Source organism: Balaenoptera acutorostrata, chromosome 3 (assembly GCF_949987535.1).
Source record: "Balaenoptera acutorostrata chromosome 3, mBalAcu1.1, whole genome shotgun sequence".
In the NCBI taxonomy this organism is placed as follows: domain Eukaryota; kingdom Metazoa; phylum Chordata; class Mammalia; order Artiodactyla; family Balaenopteridae; genus Balaenoptera; species Balaenoptera acutorostrata.
In genome coordinates, this window is record NC_080066.1 from 71,102,423 (window position 1) to 71,127,876 (window position 25,454).

The 25,454-nt window shown below is 50.1% G+C and overlaps 1 protein-coding gene across 14 annotated transcripts in view; it reads left to right on the forward strand.

The window, feature by feature from the left end:
• The window catches only part of MEGF11 (multiple EGF like domains 11), a 415,557-nt gene that overhangs the window by 41,358 nt on the left and 348,745 nt on the right, over nt 1-25,454 (forward strand). Inside the window, exon 1 of one of the 14 annotated variants that reach the window (XM_057543619.1) lies at nt 37-249. The exons of the other annotated variants lie outside the window; for them this stretch is intronic. The gene's annotated coding sequence lies outside the window, so the exon portion shown is untranslated. Of the gene's footprint in view, nt 1-36; nt 250-25,454 lie in introns of those variants that run through there. 14 annotated transcript variants of the gene reach the window in all.

A 25,454-nucleotide genomic window follows, 5' to 3' on the forward strand; every position in this document is an offset into this window, starting at 1 on the left:
AGAGGGAGGGGCCGAGGGACGAAGCGGGTGGGGGCTGGCTCGGCGGCGGCGGCGGCGGCAGCGGCAGCGGCAGCATCCGCGGCTCCAGCCGCGCGCCGGCTCGCTCACTCTCTCGCGGTGCCCGCCGCCCGCCGCCCGGCTCTGGGCTGCCCGCTGCTCCGGCTCCTGGTCCGGCGCTCCGGCGCGGCTCAGGCTCCAGAGGACAGGACCGCGACTGGCCGACTGAGCCCCGGGCGGGCCGCGAAGCAGGTAGGTGGCTGGGCGGGGACGGCAAGGATGCGGAGCCTCGGAGCGCTGTGGGCACAGGGGGACGGGGTTTGGGGGTTTTGATCCCGGGGAAGGGTCTTTGCATCCCCGCGACTAACTTTACACCAGCCCCGTGGATTCCCGCTGCCCTGCCGGGGTCCGGGCTGCGGAAGCCGAGTTTGGCGCGGGAGGAGGTGAGTGCCGGTAGAACGCCAGGGGTCCGGGCAGGATGTGGAGCGCCCCGGCGTGGGCAGGCGCGGACTCCCTGGCCTCAGTCCGGACGCAGCGCCCGCGGCGAGGGAAAACCCGAGCGCAGCGGGGCGGCGCGGTTGTCCCAGGGAGGGCGCCCGCCCTCCTCTGAGTCTGGGGACTCCCGCCCCCGAGCCGCCCCGAGACGCCCGGGAGAGCCGGGGTCCGGGCGTAGAGCCTGCGAGGCGCGGCCAGGTCCCCCGAGGTGGCCAGCGGTGCGCCTAGCTGCCGCTGAGCCCCGGGCGGTACCATGTGCACTTTTGCTTTTTGGAGGCGCGAAACGGAACGTATACCCCCTTCCTGTCTTTCTCATCCAGTCGTCCCGACTCTTCGGGGAAGTCCGAGTCGACTCCCCGGACGTCCCTCCTGCCCTCGGCGGCGACCGCAGCTCCCGAAGTTAAGAGAAGCTAGTGACTCCCAGTGCGCGCCTGGAGCGCGGTTCCGAAGTTCCCAACTTCTCACCTAACCCTGGGCGGTGGTGTTGGAGGTGGGGCGGGTCGTGGTTGTGGTCCTTTGGAGCAGCAGAACGCAGCCGCCTTCCTCCTGCGCTTGGTTTATTTTCCTTATTTGTTTGAAAAAATACGCAAAACCGTTCCTTGCGGGAGTCAGGGTCTGTGAGTGGGACGGAGCCGTCACCCGACCGGAACCTGGGTGGCTCTGCTTCATGATCTCCCGCTCCGTACCGACCTACCCCCTCCCGACCCCCCACCCCCCACCCCCCACCGGGGACGCAAAGAGCAAGGCCTCCAGGAGGTTGGAGGAGGCCTTTAGGTGGTTTGTTCGCTCAGGCCATGGTACTCGTGCGCGAGCATCAGCGGCCCTTACACGCTCTGCCGGGAAAGTAGGGGTGTCGGCAAGCGAAGGCTGGCCGGGGCTTTCGGAGCCTGCCGGGGGCACGTGTCCTCTCGTTCCCGGAGTCGGGGAGGCCGGACTTAACCCGGTGCGGCTTCCGCGGAGGTCGCGGGACCCTGGCTTCGCAGCCCTCTTTGTTGGAGTGCTGTTGGAGAGGTTCTTTTGAAGGGTTTAGAGCAGGTTTAGTGGGACCGAGAGCTGGGGGCTTTGCGGAGAGGGTCCCTCGGCCCTTGTCCCCTGCCATCTGGGCAGGGTCCCCGCAGGGCTTCGAATCGACCGTCTACAGACACTGGATCTTCAGCTGCTTTGGCGGGTTTTTCCCTGGTTGCACATCACGCACCAGCTCTCTCCGTAGATCATATGCTGTTTAAGCCGCTAGAAATTCCAGGTCCACGACTGCAGTCTCCACCTCTCCCTCCCAACTCACAGATCAGCAAACGGAGGCACAGAGAAGTGAAAGGATTCGCTTAGAGCTAGTTAAGGGTGTGAGGGAATGTAAACCTGGTCTCCTGACTCCTAGTTCAGGGCTTTTTTTCTAGTACCCTGTGCTGTCCTTACCACTTTCTCAGCCCAGGGCAAGTGTTCCCAGCCAGGCCACTGTAAGGCCTTTGGAGGCTGCAGGACTGGGTGTGTGTGAGGTTAGAGGTAGAGGACTGGTCGCTTGCCAGGTGCTGTGCTGTGATCATCCCCCAGGACAAATCACTTAGGTGACAGTTGGTTGCAAATCTGTCCTGCCCCTGCACTGAAGTCTGGGGGTAAAGGAACCCTTAAGACTTGGCCCAGCCCCATAAAGTGCAGTCCACAGGGAAAGAGCAGCCACTGTTTCGTAGTCAAGGAAGGCTTCCCAGGTGAAATCACTGTTTGGAGGGGGCAGGATTAGGGATAGTACCTGGAGAAGGGATGATTTGGAATTGAGTCTTGGGTAGATTTCTAATTGAGGGAGAAGGATCATGGGGCATGAGGCTTGAGTCCTAAGAGGGTAGAAAAGCTCTCCTGAAGTGTCTGGTCAAAAGACAGTAGAGTCAGCACCAATGAGAATTTGGCCTTTGAGTGAGAAGCATGAGGGCAGCTAGAAGACCCAGCTGCTTAGAACTCAAGCTCAGAACCTGTGGTCAGTGCCTGATCACCCTTCAGCTCCGGCCCCTCCCTGCACAAGGATCCTAATATCAAAAAACAAAACAACAAAACAAAACCAAAAACCAAAAAAAAAAAAACCAAAACCCCAAAACAAAAAAACCAACCCTGGCCCAGAGGTCTTCTAGTTCCTAATCCAGGGTGAGAAATTGGCCGGGAAGTCAGCACTCTGTGAGCCAAGGGTTGAGGCTCCAGCTGGGAACTATTCAGGCTCTTGCTGCTCCTTTTCCCTTTTCTCCTTCTTCCCTGGGGTTTCACATAGTTTCTTTGCCCCTTTCCAAACATAACTTTTAGATACTTGAAGGTTTGGGGCCTACAGTTGGACTTAGTATGGTCAGGGCATTTAACGTGCTAGGAATATTTAGTCAACAAACAGTTCTTGAGCTCCTGCTTTGTGCCAGGCACTGGCCTAGGCCTTGGGAGACGGCCATGAGCCAGTCAGTCAGAGCCCCATAGCTCATGATGCTGACATTCTAGGCGGCATCCTCCACAGGCCAAAAGTCTGGTTGTAGAGTGGAGGCAAACACACGAAAGATGTCTGAGGAAGTGCTGAAATGGGACAATGTAACAGAAATAATCCTGAGCCTCCCCTCTAGTGGTTCAAGGCTCCGAGGTGAAAAGGCTTGAAGCTACTGACGATGAGATTTGGAGATTCTGTGGGCTTCCATGACCCCGGCTCCTGGTTGCCAAGGGTAACCCAGAGGCAGCTGCAATGATGACCTTAGATATGGCATTGGAGGACCACTCTGCAGAGCTTCTGCCAGTCAAGAGTATTGCGGGAGGGAGCTGGTGAGTATTGGCAACTGTGATCTCGCTATCCATAGAGACTGGTGCCAGGTAACCATGTACCTGTTAAATTCCAGCATCCACAGCTTCTTGGTGAACGCTGTAGCCCCATTGCATACAGATGGGTAAATGGAGCCCTGACTCTGCAGATTGAGACAGCTATTCAGAAAGGAGCCCAGGCCCTGTAGATTCCAGGTATCCCTGATCCCTGATTCAATTTAAAATCATGCTCTTTCCTTCCTGTTTTGTAGACCAGTGCTTCTCAGACTTCCATGTGGAAGGCTTGTTTAAACACAGATTGCTGTGCTCCACCCCCAGAATTTTTGATTCAAAGGGTCCGGAGTGGGCCCAGTAATTTGAATTTTTTTTTTTTTTTAAAGAATTTCACTTATTTATTTATTTTTTGGCTGTGTTGGGTCTTCGTTTCTGTGCGAGGGCTTTCTCTAGTTGCGGCAAGCGGGGGCCACTCTTCATTGCGGTGCGCGGGCCTCTCACTATCGCGGCCTCTCTTGTTGCGGAGCACAGGCTCCAGACGCGCAGGCTCAGTATTTGTGGCTCACGGGCTTAGCTGCTCCGCGGCATGTGGGATCTTCCCAGACCAGGGCTTGAACCCGTGTCCCCTGCATTGGCAGGCAGACTCTCAACCACTGCGCCACCAGGGAAGCCCAGTAATTTGAATTTTTAACAAGTTCCCAGGTGATGCTAATGCTCTTGGCCCCGGGACCCGCAATGAGAGAACCACTGTGTTAGAACAAGGGAAAGTGAGTGATTTTCTTGAGATTATGCAATGAGGGAGCCTGGAACAAAGGCTGTGATTGAGCTCTAGGAACTCCCAGAATTTGCCTATGCATGATCCCCTCTCCCTTACCTTCCAGGAGGCCAAAGAATTAAAAGAATATTTTATCTTCATCAGTACACATACAGAGAGAATATATTGCAATATAATTAGGGAATAAATAGGTGTCGTGTGTTGGATGTAGACTCCATGCCCTGTGGCTCTGCGGGGGTTTATTATAGCACTGTTATAATTGTAAAGGTGTCATCCATTCCAAGAGCCCCTCATGAAACTTTCATGGCCCGGCTGGTCATTGTCCTAAAAGGCATGTCTTCTTCATTTAAAAGAAAGAAAGAGAGATTGCTTCTCTGGCTAATGGGACTATCTGTGTTTCATTTGACAGCAACTATGTAATGTGTTCTTAAGGGACAGAGAAAAAAATTGAACAGTGTGAACAGAGAGGGATTGGAGGAAGTCCACCTCACAGGTATACAGATCTGTTTGTGGAACATTTCAAAATGTTTTGAAACTGTCTGTCTGTTTTCACCTGTGTTTCTGATGTGACGCTCTATCTCAGCAGGAGGAAAGGAGAGTTTGTGTCTCACCTTAGCTGGTTGGGTAAATGTAAAAACACATTTTATCCCCAATGTGTTAATTAGACCCAAAAGAAAAGAACCATAAAAGAGTTGTTCTACTAAATGCTGGTATTTTTCATCTGGATTCTATTTATTATTTTTCTGTCGAGAAGGAGCAAAAAAATCCATGTTTTTATAGCAAATAAAGCTGGCTGCAGTAATTATGCAGGCTCAACATATCTGTTCTGGAGCAGGAAGTTGGAATTCAGCCTGACTCTCAAACATTTGGGTGAGATCTAATTGAGAAAGACATTTCAAAGAACAAATATTTAGGAATGCGGAGTTTCGCTGATGGTCTCTCTGGGCTAAGCGTGAGTCCCTTGCTTTTTTTTTTTAATAAATTTATTTATTTATTTATTTATTTTTGGCTGTGTTGGGTCTTCGTTTCTGTGCGAGGGCTTTCTCTAGTTGCGGCAAGTGGGGGCCACTCTTCATCACAGTGCGCGGGCCTATCACTGTCGCGGCCTCTCGTTGCAGAGCACAGGCTCCAGACGCGCAGGCTCAGTAGTTGTGGCTCACGGGCCCAGTCGCTCCGTGGCATGTGGGATCTTCCCAGACCAGGGCTTGAACCCGTGTCCCCTGCATTGGCAGGCAGATTCTCAACCACTGCGCCACCAGGGAAGTCCGAGTCCCTTGCTTTTAGCTTGATCCTTAGAGGTGGTGCCTGGTGATGGGGAAGGACCTGGTCGGTAATGTTGAGACCACAGTCCAAACGTGAGGCTGAAATTTAGAGATAATCAGTGAGGCTGAGGAAAGGGAAGAAAGAGGCCTTCAGGGAATATATCCTTTGTAACTGATGAGCAAAGGGAGAATCAATGAATCAGAGACAGATTGAATACTTATCGAATGTCTAATCTTGGGAAAGGAACAATGAGGGCAGGGACCAGGACTTTTACTTGTTGTATATCTCCCATAATGCTTGGCTCAGTACCTGTAGTGACAAGAGCCCTTGATTGGAGTGGGTATCAGTCAGGGCTGCAAGTAGCAAAAAACCTGAACACAACTGGCTGAAACAATTAGGAACTTAGTATCTCCCAGTACAACAGGTGTGGGCTGTCTGCCCCAAGCTTAGTTCTTTCAGTGGTTCAACAGCATCATCAAAGGTCCAGATTCTTTTCATCTTTTCTTGGTCTCAAGGTCACAAGATGGCTGTAACAGATCCACGTATTACACCTTTACAATGTGCAGAGGCAGAAGAGGCAGGAGGGGAACCTTTACCAGAAGGCTCAGCAGACTTTCCCTCGTGTCCAGTTGGCTGGAATTGTGAGTCACATGTGCATGCATAAGCCAGCCACAGGCAAAGGAGGGAGACCATCCTAATTGGTCTAGAATAATCTTGATTTGTGTGTTGAGCCTCAGAGAGGAAAGAAATTAGGAGGCTTTTGGAAAGAAGAAAGGAGCAATCAACAATATCTGCTCTAGAGTTTAAGACCTGGGTTTGAATTTTCTGTACTCCTTTTTAGCCCTGTGACCCTAAGCAAAGTATTTCACTTCTTTGTGCCTCAGTTTACTCATCTGGGCAATAGGGATTTATTGGGCAGATAAATCTGAATTAACTCAATAATTGCACTTGATTAGTATGGAAAAAGTACATTATTTGAAGATTTGATCTCTGACATCAAAGGATTATAATCTAGTGCAGGAGACATGTGAGGACTAGACCATGTAGACTATCAAATAATCAGAGAACACACGCAGAGAGTAAACAAATAATTATGGCTTGCAGAACAACCATGGTAGGAGGAGCATGACATCAGTGGGAGCCACAGTAGTTAGGGAGGACTTCCTGGAGGAGGTTGTTCATAGTGCATATGGGAACTCCAGCATCTTAGTATGGATGGGTTATGAGCTCCTTCTGCCCAGCTTGCTGCCTCTTGCTTTTCTTTTCTCAGTGGTAAAATGGGACCTTTAGGCCAAGATGAGATGGTGTATCTTATCTTCAGTTGCTAATTAGATGATATGATGATGATGATGATGTTTGGCTGCCATTATAAAGTCTATAAGCCTAGAATGAAATCTAATGTCTTCTCACTTCTCAAGCCATCTGCCCTTCTGGATTCTTCATTCTTGTTGGCAACACCGTCTTCCCAGATGCTTGGGCTCAAAACCTTAGCAACACTTTTGCCTCCTTCCTCTATTTCCTGTATTCAAGCACCGACTTTCTTTTGTTTTCATTATGTTTCTTGAATATAAGTCCTCCTTTCTGGCATGAGACTTCCCCTTTGTACAGGTTCTTTTTTTTTTTTTTTTAATTTATTTATTTATTTATTTTTGGCTGTGTTGGGTCTTCGTTTCTGTGCGAGGGCTTTCTCTAGTTGCGGCAAGCGGGGACCACTCTTCATCGCGGTGCACGGGCCTCTCACCATCGCGGCCTCTCCTGTTGCGGAGCACAGGCTCCAGACGCGCAGGCTCAGCAGCCGTGGCTCATGGGCCCAGTCGCTCCGCGGCATGCGGGATCCTCCCAGACCAGGGTTCGAACCCGTGTCCCCTGCATTGGCAGGCAGACTCCCAACCACTGCGCCACTAGGGAAGCCCTGTACAGGTTCTTTCCACCTCGTGCTGGGTGATGGCACTGGCCTCCTGTTCTGATCTCCCAGCCCCAAGGCATAGTGCCTGGGGGTCATAGGGACATACATGTCCTACAGGAGCAGTCTGTGGGGCTCTGCAAATAGGATCGTCTGTAATTCTAGTGCAGAGGCGGCAATGAGCCTAGAATCTGTGCTGTAGACACATTATGTTGCCTGAGGTGCCATTTCCCAGCCTCTATCTCCCTCCTTCAAGTCATCCTAAAATGTCGTTTTTCCCTTACATTTTTCCCCATAGTGTTCACTGGATGAAGCCCAAACTCCTCACATTGACCCTCGCTAAGTCTCTGCAATCTGCCTGCATCCTTTCTCCCCATCTTTACCTGTCAGGACTCACCACCAGGTTTGACTCTGCTTCAAGTTCTGCCTTTCTCTGTGTTTAAGCCAAACCATCCTTTCCTTCAAGACCAGTGTTAGAGCCGCATCCTCATTAGACCTTCCCTTCACCACCAGAGCCCACAGTGATCTCGAAGCATCGATCTTTCCTTCCCCTGAGCTTCTGTAGCAATTGTTGCCTACACCACAAATTCGGTACTTCATAATACACTCTAGGGTCATTGTTCAGCATTTTGTTGAAATGTTCCTCGTCTTCCCAGTTGGATGTAAGGCCGTCGAGGTCTGAGATGGGGTGGGAGTGGATCCTTCTTTGTATCCAGTTGTGATATGCAAGCACAGGGCACTTCAGTGAATAGTTATTGAATTAATAAATCACAGGAATAAGGGAAATAAGATTATTTACTTGAAAAGTCAGTTAATCTTCACCCTTTTTACCTTAACCTCACTTTGGAGATGGGACTCAATTTGATGAATGCCTGCCTACTATATGCCGGGCACTAGTTTAGGTGATTTTTGGGAGTTGTTTTAACTCAGCCTTGTAACCACCCTGTGAGGTCGGGATTATGGTCGTCATTTTACAGATGAGGAAGTGGAGGCTGGGAGAGGTTAAGTGGCTTCTTCCCGACATTCTCCTGACCCATGGGTGCCCTGTTCTCCCAGTCTCTTTTCCCCATTTGCTGTGTCCCACAGCCTCCTTCTGTCTCTTGTCTCTGATGAGACTCAGGCCCTCTCTTGTGTGTTGGGGGACTTTTTAAATTCTGATGTTTACAACAAGTCTTTCCTGAAGACCTTCCACCCCCAGTTAGGTTGTGGCTCATTTTGACCCCTCACCTTTTTATCTTGACTATCTTTCCTGCCACTCTCAAGCCTGGGCCAGAGATTCCTTTGAGAGCATAAAACATTCTGCTAGTGGGACCAAGCTGGATCTGGCCAGGTTTTCTGAACTCCTCTGCCCTCCCTTTACCCCCATTTGACCCTTTGTATCCATCCACCCTCGCCTGCCACCACTCCTGTTCTGTGTCTCTGGTGTCTTACGTGTGGAAGGAAGACACTGCTGACCTGTCAACAGGAAGGAGGTCTCTGCTACCTCCAGGAGCTATGACTGGCATTCTTCCGTCCTTTATAGCATTCTTCTTTCCTCTCATTCATTCATTCATTCATTCTGTAAATACTGATCATTGATCACATACTCAGTATAGCAGGGAACAAAACAAAGCCCTTGCCTTCATGGAGCTTGCATTGAAGTGGGGGAGACAGGTGGTAAAAAATGAACACATTATATACTTTACGCTTGTTGCAACGAAGAAAAATAGCAAGGTGAAGGGGTATGTATGGTGATGGGATGCAGTGTGGTCAGGGAAGGCCTCTCTGATGGTGACATTTGAGCAGAGACTGAGAGGAGGGATGCCATGTGGGTATCTGGGAGTAGGGGACACCAGGCAGAGGGGATAGTAAGTGCAAAGGCCCTGAGGTGAGAACTCCCCTGGTAAATCCAAGGATAAGCAGGAAGGTGACAGTGGAGAGAAGGAGGGGAGCTTGGTAGGAGGTGAGGGCTGCCCATCTCCAGCTTCCTTACTGCCTCAGGAATGCTGTTGCCTTCTCACAGCTTTTGCCACTGGCTGAAATGATCACTTCCCTCCACTCAGCCAGATCCCACTCAGCCTTCACAGCTCAGCTCTGGCCCCCCACCTTCTAGGGGGCTTCCATCTCTGCCATCTCTCATTGATCTACCTCTCCCCTGAGTTCCTACAACTCCCATCTCTCCACTACACAACCGAGCTGTTGATTATCTGCTGGCTGGTTCATCTTCACCTGGGCTCTGTCTGTGTAGATCTCACCTCCCTAACAAACCAGCTCCTTGAAACTGGTTTATTCCTTCTCCCCAGGAGCCAGCACTGAGCAGGGCTCAGTGTCTACCTGTTGGTGATGCTGGTGTCAGAAGTGGGAAAGGGGCAGGCTCTGCAAAGATCTGTGGGTGGAATCTTCTTCATACTATGTTCATTATCCCTTCACAATAGACAGGAAATCTTTTATTCTGGACATCCTTGGAGCACTTTGAGCTGGGAGCCTCTGGAAGCCTCTGCCTGGAGCTGGGAGAGGAATCCACTTTTCCTCAGGACTTGATGAAATTTTGGCTCTGAGGCGTGGTGGGGAGAGGAGCTGGGATACAGAGAAAGCCACTTGTTTATTAGCCTTTATTGTTCAGTCAAAGTAGAATAAGATGTTTCAGGAGCAAAGGAGGAAGGAATTTACCCAAGAGTCCAGAGACTTCCCTGACATCCAAGGTAGGGATCCTGAGTGTGGAGATTGACCTATGAGTGACATTGGGCAAATCACTTAACCTTCACCTATTGCAGTTTCTTCTCAGCCAAACCCCCCCTCTGCCCATCCACTGTAGAAGAAAATGAACAATTAGGCTGATTTTTAGGCTTGGTCTCTGCATTAATCTTTAGGGCAATGGTTTTAATACTTGAGAAATGTACAGATGGTTCCATTTTAAAGGGAGAGGGACTTCCCTGGTGGTCCAGCGGTTAAGAATCCGCCTGCCAAGGCAGGGGACACAGTTCGAGCCCTGGTCCGGGAAGATCCCACATGCCGCGGAGCAACTCAGCCCGTGTGCCACAACTACTGAAACTCACGCGCCTAGAGCCTGTGCTCCGCAACAAGAGAAGCCACCGCAATGAGAAGCCCGCGCACCACAGCGAAGAGTAGCCCCCGCTCGCTGTAACTAGAGAAAGCCCGCGTGCAGCAATGAAGACCCAGTGCAGCCAAAAATAAATTAAAAAAAAAAAAATAAAGGGGGAAAATGCTTCCCACAGACCTCCAATAGTGTCTTAAATCGTTAATATTATATATATTATATATATAAACACAAAACTAGACATAAACAACTTATGCTTATAGCTCATACATAGTCTTAGAGCCCAAACAAGTTTATAAATTAAAATGCAAACTACAAAGCCAATAACATTCAGATTAACAATATTGATTTAACATGATAGATACTGTTGTGCTAAGACTACATCAGCCTTTGCTACATGATCATGGTTTGGTTGCTTCCTCCACCACACGCCCTGTGGTGATTCAACTCTGCCCCTGCTTTTCTTAGCTTGAACAACTGTGAAGCTTTTGTTCCTACAACGTGCTGAGGGGTCATCTGGCCAGCCCTTGGCACAAAAGCATTTGTGTGTCAGGCAGCCACTTTTTTCTCATTAGCCCACAACAATTAAAGGAGCTCTCTTTAATTCTAGCGCAACAACAGACGCTGACGCAAAGCTGCCTTGCGACTGAGTGTGACTACTTGATCACTGAAATGAAACCACAACACTAGTACTTCAGTGCCTAAGGAACCCCTGCTTGAGAACAAATGTTGAGTGCTCTGAAAGAGCGCCCCCAGAGGTCTGAAAGAGTTAATGCTAGAACTGTGGCTGATTGTTCTGCAATCCTAATAATAGAAACCACATTTTGGACCTTTGCATGCAGCACTATCTCAAGAGGTAGGTAGAACAGTATTAGCCTCATTGTACAGACGAGAAGGTTGAGGCTCAGAGAAATTGAGCAGTCAAGGTCCCACTGGACATTGGCAGCGTCTGGATTCCACCGAGGTCTGCATGACTCAGAGCCCCTGAATTTGCTACCAGGCTTCACTGCCTCCTTCCCTACGGACCCTCACCAAGTTTCAGGGCTCTTTGATCAGAGTACAAGGACTTTCGAGTAATTTGGGAACCTCTAGATTCTCCCAGTGGACTCACTGCTTTCTGGGGGAGTTGTTAGGGTGTTATTTGATGCAGAAAAGAGAAGTGAAGCTAGTAAAGAGCAGGATAATGGTTCTCAGATCCTCGGGTGGCTTTGGGTGGCAGTGGCAGGGGATGGAGGCTTCCCTGAAGGTGCGTGGGAGGAGCGGATGCCAGTTACCCTAGGAGAGAAGATACCTTAACAACGGTTACCTTGGTTAGGGCTTCACACTTTAACAAGCACTTTTTTGGTGCATTTATTTTCAAGTTTGTCCTTTTTTTAAAATCTTATTTTTATTGTGATAAAATACACATAAAATTTACCATCTTAACCATTTTGAAGTGTACAGTTCACTAGTATTAAATACTTCATAATATTATGCAGCCATCACCACCATCCCTCTCCATAACTTTCTAGTGTATATTTTACAACTTTGCAAAGCAGGTCATTATCCTCAGAAACAAGGGCTCAAGTGGCTTGCCCAAAGTCACACCCCAAACCTGTGCCTGCCTGCCTCTCAACCATGACCTTGAGTGATAGTGATGGGCTTGGTTTCCCAAAGGCTTCTGTGGGACCACGTGAGGTGGCCAGGCTTTCTGAGGTAGGGGCTGAATGGGATGACCTTGGAAGGGCTGTCCTGGAATTGATGCTGCCAGTCAGGGTCGGCGTGACCCATTCCTGGGTATCTGGAACCCACCTTTCCTCAGATCGAAAATTATTTAAAACCTACTCCTGCCCTTGGAAGCTGCCCTCCCCCTGCCTGACTTGACTGGTTTATCATCCAAGCTTAAAATAGCTAGAGTAAATAATAACACCCCAAAACTTTTTTATCTGGCAGTGGATGAGCAACAATCTACATATGCAAATAAATGGCATGCTTGTCCCCATGAATATTAATTTGGAAAGAGAGCCCAAGGCCCTAAAATATACTCGAAGCCCTCAATGTGGCATTTTGCAACTCTTCCAGCTTGCTCCGAAATCACGGCCTTATTATATCTCAGGGTTCCCCTGCTCCCAGCTGACCTCCCTTTTGAGCCTCTGAGGTTACCAGGGGGACATAGAGTATCTCAGGTAGGCAGGCCAGAGGCCAGAGGCCCGCGGGTGATGGCTGAATCCTAACCCTGGGGCTGTGGTTGACCTTGTCCTTCCCTGGCAGGGCCCAGGCCTGTGCTCCTCTCAGAGCCCAGCGTTAGCAGTCCCCAAAGTCAGGGGACAGTTCTGGGGAACACCGCAGGGCAACTGCCAGCCTCAGGCTCTTGTGCTATCAGGGAGATGGAAGGTGGGGGAGGGAGGGGCCTTGAGAATCAGCTTGTCTTATCTCTCAAATGAGGCAAATGAGGAAACTGAGACCCTGGGATGGTGGGTGACTTGCCCAAAGTGACATGGTGACTTAATGGCAGGGAGTGACAAATATTACACATTCTTTGCACTGAAAAGCACATTTCCTTTTCAGTGTGTGTGTGTTTGTGTGTGTGTGTGTGTGTGTGTGTGTGTGTGTGTGTGTAGGAAGTGGTGGGCAGAGTGGCATTTAAAGTTTGTATACTTTTGGGGAAAGAGTCATTTTTCTAGTGTGAACATGCACACAGAGACAGGCAGAGACTGAAAATCCAGTCTTGTATCCCGTTTGGGTTGAAAGAAATGGTTGCCTTCCTCCCCCAGGAGATTTCCAAATTAGATTATACTAAGGCCAGAATTAATGTGAGGTCGCAGAGCACACCCCAGCCAAAGTGATGAAAGGGCCAGATGGAGAAGGGCAGGAGTGTCTCTGAGGAAGCCAGAGGTTAACCCCTGGCTGGGGAGGACCCCGAGGTGGAGGAGTGAAGAGCTGGCAGTGATGTCTGTGTCCCACTGTGCACAGGGAAGGCTCTGCTGGGGGCGGGGGAGTGGCGTGGCTTCATGGTACCCTACGAAGCTGGGTCTCTCTCTTTCACGCTGCTTACTGGGTAAGCTCAGGCCTATCCGCTCACCTTTGGGTTTCCTTTTCCTTGTCAGTAAATATTGGAATATTCACCCCCCTACATCCCACTTCTTAACCTTGCTTCATGAAGATCAAATGAGGATTTAAAGTTCCTGCACCATGCCTGGCACAAAGTAGGTATTCAGTACGTCTAGATTGTTTTTTTTTTTTTTTTTTTATAATATAGTTCTTTTTTTTAAAATTAATTAATTAATTTATTTATTTATTTTGGCTGTGTTGGGTCTTCGTTTCTGTGCGAGGGCTTCCTCTAGTTGCGGCAAGCGGGGGCCACTCTTCATCGTGGGGCGCGGGCCTCTCACTATCGCGGCCTCTTCCGTTGTGGAGCACAGGCTCCAGACGCGCAGGCTCAGCAGCTGTGGCTCACAGGCCCAGCTGCTCCGTGGCATGTGGGATCCTCCCAAACCAGGGCTCGAACCCGCGTGCCCTGCATTGGCAGGCAGATTCTCAACCACTGCGCCACCAGGGAAGCCCTAGATTGTTTTCTTTTCCAGATAGATTTATCAGACTGGCTGCACTGGGTCAGCATGGAGATGTGTACGTCTGTGTTTGTGTCCGTGTTGGTGTGTTTCTACGTGTGTGTGTCTGCATATGTGTTTGCGTTCATCCATGTGTGTGGTGGAGTGGGTAGGTGTGTAAGTGAGTCTGTGTGTCTTTGTGAATGGCTGGGTGTCTGTGCGTCAGCGTGTGTCTTTGTGAATGGCTGGGTGTCTGTGCGTCAGTGTTTCATGGCAGCATGACTGTGTGTGTTTCTGTGAGTGTGTGTGTGTTTTAATGTGTGTGTCAGTGTGGTGACAACAGTTGTGTGTGTGTGTGTGTGTGTACACGTGTATGTAGTGCAGTGCTGGTGTGACTGGAAGAGTCCATGGGGTTGGGAAGGTTCACAGTGCCGTGGACGCGGGTCCTCTCTAAGGTGCTCCCAGCCAAAGCATTCACCTGGTTCCTGACCCCAGGTCCTAACTACCCTGGGTTCGCTTTCCTCTACCTCCCTCTAGAGGCCACTGGGCGCCTTAGCCCTGGCCCGGCCCTGGATCATTTGCATTATGTTTGCATATTACATGCATACCATTTGCATTGTCTACATAGACTCTGCTTTCAGTTATGCAGTTTTCAAGGTAAAATGGAGTTGCTCTTCAAGGTCATTCTATTAAGAATTGCTGCTTTTTCTTTTATTCTTTCTGGTCCAGAGCTCCCTCTCAGAACTGGGGAACTGGGGGAGAATGAAAGCCCAAGAAACCTCTGCTTTTCCCTCCGTTGAGCAGAGGGATTGGTTGGTGGGTAGAGACCCTGGGACCCTGGGAGGAGCAGCTGGGGGGAGGAGACTTTCTTATTCCACCGGCTGTTGCTTCTGACCAGAGCCAACTGTGTCATATGGGAGCCAGAGACAAATACACTCCAACATGTGCCCTGTTGCCTGCTTCTCAAGCCCCCACCGACTTCCCCCTGTGAGGGTGAAAAGGAAGGGTCACTTTGGATATTTCAGCACCTCTCTACCCATCTCTGGCTGGGGAGGGACCTTGAGGCCAGGGCTGGCCTTATGGGAAACGAAGGAGCAAAGGATGTTTTTTCTTTTCAAATACCTAATACATTACGTATATATATATATATTCATTAATTTTCTTCCAGTTTTATTGAGATAAAATTGACATACAGCATTGTGTAAGCTTAAGGTGTACAGCATAATGATGTGATTTACATACATCACGAAGTGATTATCACAATAAGTTTAGTGAACATCCATCTCATATAGACACAAAATTAAAGAAATAGAAAAAAAATTTTTTCTTGTGATGAGAACTCCTAGGATTTATTCTCCTAACAACTTTCATGTATAACTACAGCAGTGTTAATTATATTTATCATGTTGTACATACATCCCTACCTAGTACAGAAGTAATGATATTTCTAATGCCACAGAAAATACCAACCCAAAAGGCTTCCTTAGGAGGGCTGTTCCCCCAAAGTATCTTCCTTATGGGCCACCACTGTGCTCAGCATTCCCTCTTTAGATATGGGTGGAGTCCTTTCTGCGTGGTTTCTGGCACGTTACCTAACTTGTCTGAGCACCCATTTTCTCATCTGTGAAAGGGGCAATAATAATAGTACTTAATACTACTAACAGTACATAGGGTTTTTGTGAAGATTGAATGAACAGTGCAGGTAAAGGGCTTAGCTTAGTTCCTGGAACACAATAAAGACTCAGTAAATGTTAGCATCAGCAGTTCTCATGGGCTCCATCTGAAAACAGAGGTTCTGTAGTATGTCTTTTACCCTCTAGTATAAATTGTTTATCAGATGCTCCTCAGACTAGCAACAGGCTTGAATCCCTTCAGTGTCTTTCAGGAAGTCAAGTCCCCAGGGAACCTGGGCTGCTTTTGCCTTCCCATGGGTGGAAGCATTTCCAGGGGCAGCATGGGAAGCAGGAGATTCTTTGTCTGTGTCTCCATGGATTTGGTGTCACTTTCCCCCATCAAAGGGTCAGCAGTATCTTGTTTCCTTCTCAGAGTCAATAATTCGTCTTCTCTTTTGGTCTTTACTCTGAGTAAAGCCCTACTGGCACCAAGGGCCATCCATGACTGAGTATATTTTAGGTTCCCAGAAAACAGAACTTGAGGCAAAACTTAGTGCTAGTGCTATCCTGGGGGTAGGGGTGCAGTCCCAGGGCAAGGAGAGTGAGAAGAGAAGGGAAGGTAGGCAACAAAGGAGGAAAAGCAAATGCCGACCAGCCACAGCTTTGTAAGGAAGTGAGGAAAGGAAGCCAGTCAGTTGCTTACTCATGAGGGATGTCTGTGGTTAAGCCGAGTGGAACCAGTGTGACTCAGAACAGTTTGCCCAGGGTAGAAGAAGGCAGAGAGTCTATCAGCCAGCATCTTGGTCTCTCATTGGTCCCGGTTTTCCCCATGAGGAAACTCCCTTGCACTCCTGGGTCATATCACCTGGCCCTTCTGGGCAGCCACTGGGGAAGCCAAATCCCACGCCCTGTGGTATGGTGCGTCAGCTGAGTCCAGAAGTGAGAACCGCCAGCACCTCCTTATGTCCAGTGGATTGAACCTGGGCACTGGAGCTGCTATGGCTCCTGTGTTGGATGCAGGGGAGGCTGTGCCAGAGTCTCAGCCCAGGGGAGGCTGAGACAGCGGTGGTGTTAGGTGAGATGCAATGGTGGCAGCCTGGCTCTCCAGTGAGAAAGTAGCTGATGGATGGTATAGGAGGAAGCTGCGGCAGAGCAAGTCCGGGAAGGCACCTAAGTAGGGTCTGATTCAGCCACCATTAGTCAATTAATTAATACCCAGTTGGGACCAGGTGCTGGAGTCTGGACCTTACCCTGCAGGCAGTGGGGAGCCATTGGCATTCTTGAGCAGGCGAAAGACCCATTCAGCACTCAGCAATGAGAGAGTATGTTAGTCTGCTCAGACTGCTGTAACACAGTACCATAGACTGGGTGTCTTAAACAACAGAAAGTCATCTTCTCGCAGCTCTGGAGGCTGGAAGTCCAGGATCAAGATTCCCGCCAATTTGGGTTCTGGTGAGAGCTCTCCTCCTGGCTTAGCAGACAGCTGCCTTCTTGCTGTGTGCTCACATGGCTTTTCCTGGGTATGTGCTCACTCACAGAGGGTGGCAGGGAGAGAGAGAGAGAGAGGGAGAGAGAGTGCTTTCTGGTGACTCTTCTTGTAAGGATGCTAATCGTATTGGATCAGGGTCCCACCCTTATGACCTCACTTGACCTTAATGACTTCCTTACACCAAATACACCACCCTGGGGTTACGACTACAACATGAGAATCTTGAGGGGGGCACAAACATTCAGTCCATGACACAAGGGTTATTTGGAGAGGGTCTGTTTTCAAGTCTGCTTGTCTTTGCCCACAAAAAGTCAGACGGGGGCTGCTATCAGAAGCCCTGGTATTCCCAACTCAGTTCAGGGGAACAGAAAAGACTCAGAGATCACCATTGCCCATGGAGTTTCATTCAGCAGTGGGAGAAGGTCCTTCCTGGGTCAGGGACCAGGGTGCCTGGGTTTGAACCTAAGCTCTGCCATTTAAAAGCTGGGTGACCTTGGGCAGATGACTCAGCCTTTACTTATTCAACACACGTTGATGGAGCACTTGCTATGTGCTGAACCCTGTTCTAGCTGTTGGGGATACAGAAGTGAACGACACAAGATGAACAGATTGAAATCCCTGCCCTTGTGGAACTAACATTCTAGTGGAGGCAGCCAGCCTATGAACAAAATAAGTTAGTAGATGATAGAGCATATCTGAAGGTGACAAGGGAGTGATGGAGTGGGGATGGGAATACAGTTTTAAACAGTGGTTAGGGAAGGTCTCAATAAAAAGGTGACGTTTGGGACTTCCCTCGTGGCGCAGTGGTTAAGAATCCGCCTGCCAAGGCAGGGGACATGGGTTCGAGCCTTGGTCCGGGAAGATCCCACATGCAGTGGATCAACTAAGCCCATGTGCCACAACTACTGAGCCCACGTGCCACAAACTACTGAAGCCCATGCCCCTAGAGCCCGTGCTCTGCAACAAGAGAAGCCACCGCAATGCGAAGCACGCGTACTGCAACGAAGAGTAGCCCCCACTCGCCACAACTAGACAAAGCCCACGCGCAGCAATGAAGACCCAATGCAGCCAAGAAATAATAAATAAATAAATTAATTAATTAATTTTTAAAAAAAGGTGACGTTTAAGTAAAAGCACAAAGGAAGTCAGGGAGGGGACAATGCTGATCACTAGGGTAGATCTTTCTGTGCCTCAGTTTCCTCACCTGTACAGTGGGTTTTTTTTAAAATTATTTTTATTTATTTATTTATGGCTGTGTTGGGTCTTCGTTTCTGTGCGAGGGCTTTCTCTAGTTGTGGCAAGTGGGGGCCACTCTTCATCGCGGTGCGCGGGCCTCTCACTATCGCGGCCTCTCTTGTTGCGGAGCACAGGCTCCAGACGCGCAGGCTCAGTAATTGTGGCTCACGGGCCCAGTTGCTCCGCGGCATGTGGGATCTTCCCAGACCAGGGCTCAAACCCGTGTGCCCTGCATTAGCAGGCAGATTCTCAACCACTGCGCCACCAGGGAAGCCCTACAGTGGGGTTTTGACAGTACCTGCTGCACAGAGCTGCTTTGAGGGTTGAGTTAATCCATGCAGTTGGCTTAGACCTGGCCTGGCACACAGTGAACACTCATTAATGTTGCCTGTTATTATTGTCACTGATGCTCAGGTAGGATCCTGTCCCTGCCGCCTCTGGGCAGCACTCCTGGGCTCCAGACTACAGGGGTTTCAGTGGCCTTCATCTCTCCAGGAGTGGGAGCAGCTCTCTTCCATCCCTCCTCATTAAAAGGGGACACACACCCTTGCAGTTGGAGAAGCGACACATGCATTTTCTTTTTCCTCGAGCATCTAACTCCCAGAGGGAGTCGCAGAAGAGCCTTTAGCAAAATCCAGGTTTAGGAAGCAGCTTCCAGCCTTTCTCTGGAGCATCTGCAGACTGAGTTGAGCAGGTGTTTATGGCCCAGCTCAGAGCTGGGCTGGGGGTTGGAGTCTCCCACCATGAGAACCAGATCCCCAGCAGCGGGGTCGTGGGGCCCTGTCCTGCTTTCCCCCAGAAGTGACTGGGTGACTGCCCACTTCTCATCAACAGGCACCGGGAATTCCTTCAGCAACTGGGACGCCATTATTTACTATCGCAGAGATTTTTGTGGCTGTAATTTACCACCACTGTGAAGCCGGGGACCTGAATCCCAGTAGCCCTCAGTATAGATACTGCATCTAATCAATCCTCTATTACTAGGCAAATGCATCCTATAGGCTACTGATGTCTTTTCCTTTCAAACACCTAATACATAATTAATGATACTTCTAATGCCACAGAAGACACCAACCCAAAAAGCTTCCTGCTATAATTTATACCCACCCAGACAAAAAGATTGGTTTATTGGTTCACTTATCATGCAGGAGTGTGCCTCTCTCTCCTTCCCCAGGAAGGGGCCGTAGAGTGGATGAAGGCAGGAAGCTAGCCCTCCAGACAGCATTGAGCCAAGCAGGCGGATGGCTACGTGTGGGAGGGTACCACATGCCAGCTTCCTCATGGATTGTCTCATTCAGTTCTCGTGAACTGACCTGTGAGGGAGGTCCTCCTGTTATCCCACTCTCCAGATGAAGAAGCCGAGGCCAGAGAGGTAATGCGACCCAAGGTCACACTTGGGCCTCTCTGCAGGTCGGTGGGCTGCATGGGAGAGCTTGGAGGTCCAGGTTTGGACTGTGAGCTGTGTGACCTGGGCAAGTGGCTTAACTTCTCTGAGTCTTAGTTTCTTAGCCTGTAAAATGGCAGCCACAGTTGTTCCTTTGAAGGATTATTCGAGAATTAGAGATAATGGCATGTGTTAGGCACTGGAAACATGCTTACTGTTTTCCTTTTTTGGAAGTGAATGGTGAGAACATCAGTTTTGAGCATATTGTTTTGGCAGCAAGGTGGTCTTTGTTGGCGGAGAGAGTATTTTGGAAAGAGACGGGTGTTGAACACCCTGTCGTCAGGAAACACACCTTCCCTGGGCAGACTGGGCTCCACGAGAAGCTCCCATCACAGAGCCCACCCGGGAAGTTTCCTTCACCAGGCTTTGAGTGGCATCAGCCTTAGGAATGAAGGAAACGTGGTTCCTGTCCTTGAGGCACCGCATCTGGTGGAAATGAACAGACACAATACTCAGTGTGATGAGGCATAACGGGGGTCAGCACACAGGCGCAGGACCCTGACGGTTGGGGGCCCTGGGGTGGTGGTGTCACTGCACAAAGGAAGGAGGTGCCAGGTGGTGGGTGGGGTGTGGCCTATGCCTAGCACAGGGAGGGGCCTGAGAATAAGGACTGAGGTGAATTTTGAGTATGAGATGGTGGGGACAAGGGTCCAGTCTTTCCCAGGGGCGTTGGGGCGGGCTGCCCATCTTGGCTCCGCCCCTCTCTCAGGGAGGAGATGGAGCTGAGTGGGCAGAGCCTCCTCCCAGCCTAGGGAGGGAAGAGGAGCTGGAAGCTGAGCAGAGGCAGGAGGGGTCGGGGTGCTTGGGGGTGATGGGGAGGCTGCCTGCAAACAGCCACTGGGACCAGGTGGGCGCAGAGGCTCACAGGGGACCCCTCACAGGCTAAAGAACTGGGATTCGAATTGCTTTCCTTCTCTCCAGGGCAGCCCTTCCCAGGCCCTCACTCCGCTCACCCCCGGAGCCCCCAGGCTACCCCGTCACTCTTCCTTATCCTGTCCAGACCATAGCAGACGTGGCTTATGCCTTCAGAACAAAGAGCTGCTCCTCATTCAGGAGCCCTCTGCTTTGCCTCGACCCTTCTCCATCTTTTGCTGGCGGCGGCCTCCCTTCTTGCCTTTTGTCCTCCCCCCAGTCCACACTCCCCGTGGCAGGCAGAGGGGATTGTTCGCAAACCGGATCATGTCCCTATCTTGTCGGAAACCTTTTAATGGTTCCCCATTGCCCTTGGGATAAAGTCAAAACTCATTAGCACAGCAGTCAAGGTCCAGCTGCCTCTCTCTATCCTCTCTCCATTATCCATCCACGCTTTACGCTTTGGTAACGATGACCTGCTTCCAGTCACCCTCCCTGAGAACACATCACCTCCAAGCCTTTGCTCAGGCTGTTTTCTGACTGCAATGCCTTTCCCTATTTCCTTAATCTGGCTGCCTCTTACTCGTCTTTCAAAATTCAGCCCAGACACCTCCTCCTCCAGGAAGTCTTCCCTGAACTCCCCTCCCTCCATTGGGCTAAGTGGCCTGTATTCCTGCTCCCCTGGCACTCTGCTTATTACAGTCTTACAACTTCAAAACCGCCGTGACAGCCTCAGGAGCAGGGACCTGGTCAAAAAGGGACTCAGTACCTAGTGCCATCCCTGGAACATAGGTGGGCTAAAGATACGTTGTTATACTGAACTAGGATAGTCCTCGTCCTTGATATGAGACCCTGATGCCTGCTTGTAACTCTCCCTGACATTTGGGGCAGGGGTGGGATTTGGCAGCCAATTTTCGGGTGGGCTGTGAGATGTGGGAGCCTTGGCAGCTTTGAGACCCATGCAGGGTTTTGTTAGGAGGATCCAGCTTTGCTGGATTTTAGAGACTGTCAGTGTTCTGAGTACCTGGAGGGTCTTGGGGAGTGGTGGGGTGAAGTGCTATTGAGGTGCCCTCAGAGGTTAGAGAAATGAGGAGGAGGATCCAGGCAACTGAGACACCTGGGTTGGTGAAGTCATTTAATACAAAGTTTCTATTTTCCCTCCTGGTCATGTCTCTGGATTTGTGACATATTTTGGCATTTGAATTGTTTTAATCAGCTCCTTACTTTTGGTCCCCAACTTGATCTCCCCTCCCCATCATGTTCAGCAGAAGGGATATAAGAAGAGGAAATCTTCAAAAAATAGGAAACTCTGAAATGGGTTTTCAGGGAGACAGTGGCACCCCATTTCCTGCTTTGTGCAGAGTAGGAGCTGAGAGGTGTCTGTGGGGGAGGACAAGGCAATGACATCACCGGATCCTGAGTTCTGAAGGTGGGAAGGGCAGAGAGGGCCTGGTTCTGGGCCAGGAACTGCTCTAGGGCTCCCCGGTGGAGGCTCTGTGTCCTTCTGGGTAATTTCCACCTTTAATTTCTCAGCGTTTTATGAACAGGGAGTAAATCAGGATCCCACCCTGACTGCCTCATGTAAAGAATTTATAAACTGGAGATTTATGGGGCAATGGCAGAGGAAGGCAGTGGAAAGGGAGAATGAAACGAGACTTGGTTCCCAAGGGGCAGGGGCTGGCTCCAGGGTCTCCCTCCACTGTGGAGTGTCTGCTGAGGGCACCTGCTGGGATCCTTGTCCTTCAGGGCTTGTCCTTGGTGGCCAGGCTGGGCTCTGGCCTGTGTTTTCTACTTAGGATTGACAGGCCCACAGTCGAGGAGACAGAACCATCCCTGGGTCTGTGTAGCTTGACAGCCTGGTATCTAATCTTTAGAGGGGCATATAGATACAGGCTCTGGGCTTGGACTCAAACAATCTAGAGTCTAGAGGGGGAGAGAGGCAAGTTCACATTCTCTCTGTTAAGTTGCAAGTAACAGAAAAGCAGGACATCGGGGCTTACACAACAAGAACCCAGGTCCTTTCCACCTCTCTGGGTGCTCTCCTCAGCATGTTGGTTCATCCTCGTGCTAGCACCTCATGATGGTGAGATGGCTGCTGTAGTTCCAGTCATCACATTCATGAACGACAATGTTCAGTGGAAGAAGGAGTTGCCCATCTCTTGTTGGGCATTTCCTTTTATAAGCAAGGAAACTTTCCCCAGAAGCCCTCCAGCAGGCCAGAATTGGGTCAAGTGCTCTTTCCTAAATTAGTCACCAGCAAAAGGAAAGGAATTACTGTGCTTGGCTTAGAGTAATGAAGTTCCACTTGGGTTATGCTTCCCTGAGTCATGGTGGAGAGGAGGGGGTACCTGGACAAAAGTCAGGCACTCTGGCAATGAGGAAGTTGGCATGGCTGCTGGGTAGGCACTTACTGCAGTGACTTTGGGTAATTTGTTTTAGCTTGCTAAGCCTTAGTAAAGTGATAATAATAGTACTTGTTTTATAGTGTTGTGAGGATTAAATGTGATAATGCATGCTGAGTGCATAGCAGGGTGCCTGGCATGCAGTATGTGTTAAATTAGGTGTTAGTAATAGTAGCAGCTGAGTGAAGTCTAGGCCACTGACTACCCTGTTTGGGTGTCAGCGCTGTGTCAGATGAAGGTGGTGTCATCTCCTCCAGAGTCACACCTGCCTTTGTGAACACTACTGCTGCTTTATTATGGTCGTAACCCCATGGCATCCTTGATGGCAGCATGGACTAGGTTCCTCCACTCACTTGTGTCCTTGGTGAAGTTAGTTAACCTTTCTGAGCCTCAGTTTCCTCATCTGTAAAATGGTGATACTATTACCTCATAACGCAGTCAGGTGGGTTAAGTAAATGAGGGGGGAAGTACGGCAACTAGCGGGCATAGGCCCTACACACTGCAGGCCTCAGTGAAACTCCCTGGTCTTCCTCTCCCTCCTGAGTGCTCATTTCAGAGGCGGGAGGTCTAGGATCAGGGTCCCTTCCCTTGGGGGTGATAAGGTGAAGCAGGCTGTATTAGTTAGCGTCCAGGTCCCCAAGGGATTGGGGTGCCAGGCAGGAAAAAAGGCCAAAGCCCAGGATTTTAGAGGGGCCCAAAGGCCAGGGGCAAAGGGAAGGCCAGAGCTCAGATGGCATGAGACTGCCCAGAGCTCCCTGGGGACTTTAGATGCTGTGTCTCTGACCGCACAGCTAATTCTAGCTGCCACCGTCTGCCTTGACCAGGACTGGTCCAGCTGCATGTAAAGGCCTCCTGATCACGGGTGACCAGGACTGGGGTGGGGAAGGGGACAAAGGCAGACGAATAAGCCAATGGGCTGGGAAGTTGCTGGGGTTGCTGGAGATGGTCTCTACAGCCTAGGGGTCTTGGTGCATCCAGGCTGGCTGCCCTTGGGCCATCCTTGACTCTTAAGACCTGCCACTGGGGTGAGTTCAGCTCTGCAGGCTCCTGACCAGAGACTGTCAGCTGAGGCAGCTTAGCAGAGTGGTTCTGAGCAGGGCCTCCAGATGCCCCCTGCCTGGATTCAAAGCTCAGCTCTATCACTCATCATCTGGGTCATGTGGGCCAGATCCCCTCACCTCTGTGTGCCTCAGTTTGCCCAGCTGTAAAATGGGATGTAAAACAGAACCTACTCCTAGGGTTATTATGGGAATTGTATGTGGATAAACACCCAGCACGGGGCCTGGCACACGATAAGTGCTCAATGACGATTAATTGTTATTGTTTGAGGATGATAAACAATTGCGTTTCCAGCTTTCACAAAGCAAATCATACTTACTCTTACTTGCTCTTCCATGGCCCAAGGCCTTGCTACTGAGGAGGAGAAGGGTGGAGAGGAAGATGGAAAAACCCTGCTTCATTAGTGATTAAGTATCAGTACAGCTGCCCAAAGGGTCCGTGAAACTGCCAGAGAAGCTGGTGTGAGCACAAAAGTGTCCAGGGCTGGAGGATTAGCAAGGAAGGGAGGGGTGGCAGCTTGAATCAGCAGCTCAATTCCTGGCACAGGAGAGGGTTGGAGCATCTGTTCCTGTAGAGTACTCAGGGGCAGCCCATGCAGGAAAAACAACCCCCATCCCTCCTCCAAAAGGAAGCCTTGTGGGACCCTGACATTTGGGAGCCTGGAGGGCCAGGCCCAGTTTGGGCCTCATGTACCTTCTTGGCATTGCTGACAACTCCTGTTCTGACCCAGCCATTATCTAGAGGCCTTACCACGCACCATAATAGTCCCCCACTCCCCTGGCAGATTATGTTTGTTCACCTTCTGTCACCCAGGACTTTGCACACACCTAGCAGGGCTCATCTGTAGCGTACCTCTTCATACGGCTTTCACTTGGCCTGGCTTCTGATGTCTGAAAAGCCCTGCTCTGGGGACTGGCAGGCGTCTGGGTGCATAATAGGGCTCTTGTGTGCCTGTGGGTCTGATGTAGCTCGGTGTTCCCCAACCGTGTTCTAGGGAACACTAGCTCTACAGAGTGCTCTGTAAAGGCTCTGACAAGTCCTGCAGGAAAAGGACTTGATGGCTTTGTTTGGCCCTTTGTTAAACTTATTTAACCATGGGATCTTAGTTTCTGTAGAACCCCCTTTATTTATTTATTCTTTGGCTGTGCTGTGCGGCATGCGGGATCTTAGTTCCCCGACCAGGAATTGAACCTGTGCCCCTTGCATTGAGAGCATGGAGTCTTAACCACTGGACCAGCAGGGAAGTCCCTGTAGAACCCTTTTAACATTCCAAGGAAGTGATGTTGGTGGGACCCACTCTGGGCAACAGTGATGTAGAAAAGAGAGCATGTGACAAGGAGCGGGCACGCCACCTCTCTGTTCTCAGATATGCGGGTCCACACAAGCTGAGTGATTGGGCAAGCCAACCCCCCTCTCTGGGCTTCAGTTTCTTCAGCTTTAAAATAAGACTGGTGATGATCAAGCCTCTTACTTGACTTACATAGTACAGTGTTTTTTGTTTTTTTTTTAAACTCTTTACAGTAGAAAATTTCAAATAGATCCCCAAGGAGAGAGAACAGTATAGTGCATCTCCATGTCCACGTCACCCTGCTT